General features: G+C 44.5%; 1 long non-coding RNA gene across 1 annotated transcript; it reads left to right on the top strand.

Moving 5' to 3' along the window:
- The first annotated feature begins 1,095 nt into the window (after positions 1 to 1,095).
- Positions 1,096 to 4,449, top strand: LOC309352032. The gene is made up of 2 exons (XR_014161034.1): positions 1,096 to 1,527; positions 3,338 to 4,449. It is a non-coding gene; the product is annotated as an uncharacterized lncRNA (long non-coding RNA).
- The last annotated feature ends 2,407 nt before the right edge of the window (positions 4,450 to 6,856 follow it).

Below are 6,856 nucleotides of genomic sequence, written 5' to 3'. Positions count from 1 at the left end.
GAGTAAATTTAAACCGATTATTTAGACTTTTAAGCTGCCGTGAGATTTATTAGGAGAGGCTACTTGAGGAAAACAAGGAGAAAGGACAGGAAATGGCTACGAAGTTATTTCTGCCTGCCGTTACGCTTGCAGGCCAAGTTTATTGAATGCCGCAGTTTAAATGGCCTCCTTCTCTGTCAGGTTCAATATGGCTGCCGAAAGTCGTGTCATAGGCCATTCCTTGTGCTGGATGACGAGGGAAAATAAGAAAATAAGACTGTTCAAGGAGGGTCGACATGAGGAGCCGAGTTTTCCTGGAAATGAGTCGGCAGCTCTATAGGAAAGAACCGGGTGGGAAGCTGAGGAGACGGAGGCCATTTTGTTTTCAGTCCCTCAGGATGAAAAACCGCCTAAATGAGCAACTTGTGGTTTTCGTTTGCTTGTTGAAAAGGAGTAGTAAGCTCTGCCGTTTTATCCCCTCCACGGCGTGAAAACTAAAGGGCAGCAAGATTTGCCCTTCAGTCCCTTCTGGGCTGTCGGGGGAAGAGCGTGAGGGCGGCCATTTTGAAAAGAAGCCATCTTGACTGAGGTGGATGGAGACTGGAAAATGGCCGCCTCTGACAGGAATCGATGGACGAGAACGACGGGGTTTTAACTCCTCAAAAAGAGATAGCTGGGGTCTTAATTATTTAATTCTATTGATCTGGCTTCTTATAGGATTTCTCACCCGGCCTTCAACCATATAAGGTCCTAAGGACAGGCTGCAGCAGTTTTTTTAAAACCAGATAAACATTATTTTTTAAAAAATGAGAAACCAACTTGGGTCCGGTTGACCCAACTTGACCACTTCAATTGGCACAATTGCAGGTGCCCCAAAAATATCCATTTCACATTTGTAAGTACTTGGTCTTTTAGTGTTGTTGTTGCAGCAGCACTGTGGAACTCCCTGCCTCATGATATAAGGCATGATTTTATTCATTCATTCATTCATTCATTCATTCATTCATTCCCTGCCCTCCCCAGCCAAGGCCTATCTCAGGGCGGCTAACAAGCAATAATAAAAACAATATACTCTTTTTGTTGTCTGCCAAAACCATTCTTGCTTAGACAAGGCCTACCCAGATGCTTAGAAGCTCAAGGTCATTTTAATCTGCTTTAGTATTTTAACTTTTGCATGTTTTTAAAAGTATGGTTGTGATTTTTTCTCTCTCGGTGCTTTTGCTTTGTCTATTTGTAAACTGCTTTTTTTTTTTTTTTTACAGTCAGCTAGCGGGATGTAAATTTAATGGAATAAAAAATAAATAAATACTGTCTGAATTGGAAAACGGAGGTTGTTATAAAAACACCCCTTAGCTGTCCAAGGCTGGGGTAAAGAGCTGCATCGCTATTGTTTTCATTTTCTTTTAATTTCAAAACTTTATAACCCGCCTGCTAGCTCTGTAAGGTCTCTCAAGATGGCTAATCCTAGAACAGGAAAAAAAAAATACAATCCAAAATGCATGATGATTATTATTATTATTGAAAGGAACCCGGCTTAATGTACAAGAGGTAAGTTAATATAATACGATAACCTAAAATTTACAGGAAAATACACACAGGCACGCACTCCACCATAAATAGCAGCATTTAAAAAGCTTTGCGAGAACAGAGCTGTCTTTCTTTTGTGCCCAGGACAAAATGGAGGGCAGCTGGAGTCGTGCCACTACCACCGAAAAGGCCCTGCTTCAAAAACTCGTCGCTGTTACCTCCTGTGAAATGGAAACTGAAGCAGAGCCAGGGGCGTAGGAAGGGGGACGGGGGGTGTAAAAAATGAACAATTACTGCCCTGCTAGGGTGGTTCATAAAAAACTTTTTTTTTTAATGCCTGCTCCAAAGGTCTTATCTTATTACACTAGGGATTATATAGCTATATCTGAAAGTTCATGCATATCAGTTAATATCTTGACCATCCTCCAGGAAAATAACTATTTACTTGGCCGTTTTCATACGTCGTGAAGGCTGAAATTTCAATTGAGTGGAGCCAAAACACAATCCATCCTGCAGATTTCAATATCTGTCCACAGTCACCTCCTTGTTATCAGAGGCCCATAATCCACATTGTAAGAAAATATGAAATAACGTAAAACTATTTTTGCAGGCCAAAAAATAATAATCAATTGGGGGGGGGGGGTGACAAGAAATTTTCCACACCTTGGGGAGATAAAATAGAGATATGGAAATACGGAAATATCGATGAGAGGCAGGACTGAGATTTAGAAATGCTTTGAGGTTCAGATTGTGGGAAGTCGTAAAATCAAATTTACATTTCGGAACACCATTGGGTTTTTTATTTTAGTTTTTTACTTTTATTGGATTATGATTTGATATGTTAATTGGATGTTTTTTATTGGAAAATTAATAAACGCTCTTAACAAAACAAAAAAGAAAAGAACTTTTCCACACCGGGTGCCACCTGACCTTCCTACGCCTCTGAGCAGAGCTCCCTAGTTATCTTAAATAAAAACTGGGGCAATAAAACAGGAGATAAAGCGCAAAAGCACTTTCTGCCTATGATGCATTTGGCCCAGATGGCTGCGGCCATCCACTTTGGGGGACACGTCTCCTGCACGCCGGACTCAATTTAGGGGAAGCTTTTAAGTTTTAGGACTTGAGGAAGTTTTTAATGACTGATGTTTTGATGTTTTTTTTGGATTATTTTGAATTTTATTGAAGTTATTCACAACACAAATCTACTACAGCAACAAATAAACCCACCACCGTAAAATCTAAAACGAAACAAACTTTACAACAATACACTTTCAACAAAGAAAAACGAAATAAAGGACTTCCTTTATCCTGTACACGGCTTCCTTATTTACTTCTTATAAACTGTTTCTCGTATGGATAACTATGACTGGTTATCTCAAATTGTAACTTAAGAACCAGAAATCCTCCTGCAGGAATTAATCGAAAGAGTCCGGGTGGTTATTTGGGGGCACTGCTTTAAGGTACCATATTTTTTGTTCTATAAAACTCACTTTTTCCCTCCTAAAAAGTAAGGGGAGATGTGTTTGCGTCTTATGGAGCGAATGCAGGCTGCGCAGCTATCCCAGAAGCCAGAACAGCAAGAGGGATCGCTACTTTCACTGCGCAGTTCTGGCTTCTGAGATTCAGAATATTTTTTTTTCTTGTTTTCCTCCTCCAAAAACTAGATGCGTCTTGTGGTCTGGTGCATCTTATAGAGCGAAAAATACGGTATTTTTAATCTTTTGTTGGAAGCCACCCAGAGTGGCTGGGGAAATCCAGCAAGATGGGCGGGGTATGAATAATAAATTATCATCATCATCAACAGCATCCTGCACATTTTCCTCTGTTTCAGGCATAAAAGCATCTCTGGCCTGCCGCGAAAGGATCGACCCAAACGTTAACCTGGATGCAAAGGTATAAAGAGCCATTGGGGATGCTGCACGGACACCATCCTGGAATGTCGCCCCAACTTTCTTCCTCCTTTGCAGGCGATGGCAGCGGTCAGGATGCGGCCCTCCTGTGTCGCTTTTTCCAGCCGTATCCTCTCTCTCTTGCTGTGTTTGGCAATGGTAGAACTCACACTGGTGAGGTATCATGATCCGGTGGTTCTAGACTTGCCAACTACAGCCTGAGGGTCGAGCCTCAGTCGCCCGTCCTGCGGTCAGGGAGAATGGACCCGCTAGCAAACAGCTCCCTCTGCCAGTGGTCGAGAGCAGGCGCAGACAGAAGTGAAATTCCAAATTCTCTGCCCGCTCAGGGTCACAGAGCAAGTAGTCCTTCGGAGCAGGGGGCTTCCCCAGCCCCACTCTTGGCTTGGGTTCAGGGGGGCTGCACGGGGCCCCTGAAATCTTCTTGTGCCAAGATGATTGTTTCTTCTAACGTGGGATAGAAACTTAAAAAATAAAATAAAATAGAATTCAAGTTTGTCCTCATTGAAGATGGAGGCTACCATCTTGAATTGTGAATTTATTGTGTATAAATGTTGGCTGCAAGGAGTGTGTTTATGGAGGGCGTGGAGGGGTACCAAAGATATGGAGTCTTTCGTAAAAAGAGATTGCGGGATTAGGCCAAAGTGCAGCATCCCTTTCTCACGGTGGCCAAAAGAGAAGCCTGCAAGCAAGATCTGAGCGCAAGAACATTCTCCGCACTTGCAATTCCCAGCAATGGAGGTGCTGCAGAGAGGCTCAAAATGGACTACTGTATTTTTATTTTTATTTTTTTAAAGATGAATGCTGTTGTCCTCTGTGTCTGGGACTAGCTTTCACACGGTCTCCGGCACAGTTCCGTTCCTAATGTACATTTCCCCTCCCAAGTGCCCCTTGTCCTATCTCAAGGCAGCAAACTGGTTTCTTGCAAACAAAAAACCACCCCACCACCCTCCAAATTCTGCATAACCTTTGAAATATAACCTTTGAAATTACATGTCGCTGATGCTTTGCAATAAAAGTTCCTTCTTTTCTCTGGGATCCTATTCCTATTCCTATTTTGCAAAGGGGCAGGAAGACACCTATCTAATAGGTCTTGGGGGGGGGAAAGGGCTAAACTGCTTTGAAAGTCCAGCGGGCTTTCCGCATGGCCAGATTTTTGCACAATTGCACTTGGGATATACTTCGGAGCAGCCCCCTCCTCAAAATGCAGAGGACTCTTGCATAGTTCCTATTCAATCACTGTTAAGGTGGCCAGATTCACCTTCCCCTGCCAAGACATTCGCTCTGTCTTGGCCTCAGTGGCCCATCTGTATAATGGGAATAATGACACTGTTGTAAACACAAAGTGCAGGTAGCAGGGCAGTAAAGGACTTTGCTAAGCGGACATGCAACTTAAAAACACACATCGTTGCAACAGCTTTGAGGAACACCATTGTACTGAATCAGACCATTGGTGCAGCTAGCCCAGAACTGTCCACACTGGCAACTCTCTCTGGTTTCAAGACAGGGGCCTTAACCTCACTCTAACTGAACATGCCAGGGATAGGAGCTGGGCCCTTCTGCATGAGAGGCAGTTGCTCATTCACTGAGATATAGAAGATAGGAAATAATAATAATAATAATAATAATAATAATAATAATAATAATTTATTTGTACCCCGCCCATCTGGCCGGGCCTCCCCAGCCACTCTGGACGGCTTCCAACCAAATATTAAAATACAGTAATACATCAAACATTAAAAGCTTCCCTGAACAGGGCTGCCTTCAGATGCCTTCTAAAAGTCTGGTAGTTGTTTTTCTCTTTGACATCTGGTGGGAGGGCGTTCCACAGGGAGGGCGCCACTACCGAGAAGGCCCTCTGCCTGGTTCCCTGTAACTTGGCTTCTCGCAGGGAGGGAACCGCCAGAAGGCTCTCGGAGCTGGACCTCAGCGTCCGGGCAGAACAATGGGGGTGGAGACGCTCCTTCAGGTATACTGGCTTTACCAGACCAATTGGTCCATCTAACTCAGTATTGTCTGGACTGATTGGCAGCAGCTTGCCAGTGTTTCAGACAGGGCATTTTTCTAGCCCTCCCTGCAGATTCTGGGGATTGGACCAGAGTCCTTCTGCATGCAAAGCAGGTGTTCAGTCACTGAGCTGCAGCAGCCCCTCTCCCTTAAAGGGCAGCATCCCCACACTGGCGAGGAGGGCTTCCAGGAGGCCTGCGCCCCAGAACCCCATTGATTTGGAAATCTTCCCTAGTGGAGCTGGAAAAGCAGATGTTCCTGAGGCCAAAGTGATTTCCTAGTACCTGGCGCTCAGCCAACCACGTTTGCTTTTTCACCTCCTGTTTCTTCATACCTCCCTGCTCCTGACATAACTTAAAGGTAAAGGGACCCCTGACCGTTAGGTCCAGTCGCGGACGACTCTCATCTCGCTTTATTAGCTGAGGGAGCCGGTGCACAGCTTCCGGGTCATGTGGCCAGCAGGACTAAGCCGCTTCTGGTGAACCAGAGCAGCGAACAGAAACGTCGTTTACCTTCCCGCCGGAGCGGTACCTATTTATCTACTTGCACTATGACGTGCTTTCGAAATGCTAGGTGGACAGGAAGACATAACTTGCTGTAAGGCAAATTACGGATTCCTTCCTCGTTCTCGATGGAAAATATGCCGCCACCCCCCTTCCGCCATGCAAGTGTTTTGGATGCTGGGCCTTCCGCTGGCCTGGGTGTCTCTCCTACTTGCACGGCTGACGGAAGCTGACAGGTTAAATTATGCATGACCCGGGATTCGATTTGGACAGGTGTCTCTCGCGGAAACAGGACTGAACAAGACTCCGGGCGCTATCCAGCCAGGAACTACAGAGGGCCCAAAATGAGACGGGCAGTTTTCATGGGGTTAAGGGGCCTCGCTTCTGAGTTGTGGCTTTTTGATCTGCTCTGCCAAGCGCTGAAAATCTTTTTTTAAAAAAGATGGGGGCCATTCATCCCACCAAATGAGATTCCACACTGTTAACCACACACAAAGACCAACTAAGTTAGTTCTAGGTGTGAGCTTTCGTGTGCATGCACACTTCTTCAGATACACTGAAACAGAAGTCACCAGACCCTTTTATATAGTGAGAAGGTGGGGAGGGGTATTACTCAGGAGGGTGGTGGGAATGTCAGATTTATGTCCGTAAAAATCTGACATTAGGAATCACAAGACAGAGAAACCAGTAGGAGAACACTTCAATCTCCCAAGACATTCTATACAAGATCTCAAAGTAGCTGTTCTATTACAAAGGAATTTCAGAAATAGACTGGAAAGAGAAGCTGCTGAATTGCAACTTATTACCAAACTTAAAACCATGGAGAGACCTGGTCTGAACAAAGACATTGGATTCTTATCTCATTATACATGACAAAGCCATTTTTCACCTTCTCACCCCTTGCTTTTTCCTGTAAGACCTATTGCAGTCGTT

Source organism: Podarcis erhardii (assembly GCF_964252035.2).
Source record: "Podarcis erhardii genome assembly, chromosome: 10".
Classification (NCBI taxonomy): domain Eukaryota; kingdom Metazoa; phylum Chordata; class Lepidosauria; order Squamata; family Lacertidae; genus Podarcis; species Podarcis erhardii.
Note: the sequence above shows the minus strand (reverse complement) of the source record. Positions and strands in the feature narration are given on the sequence as shown.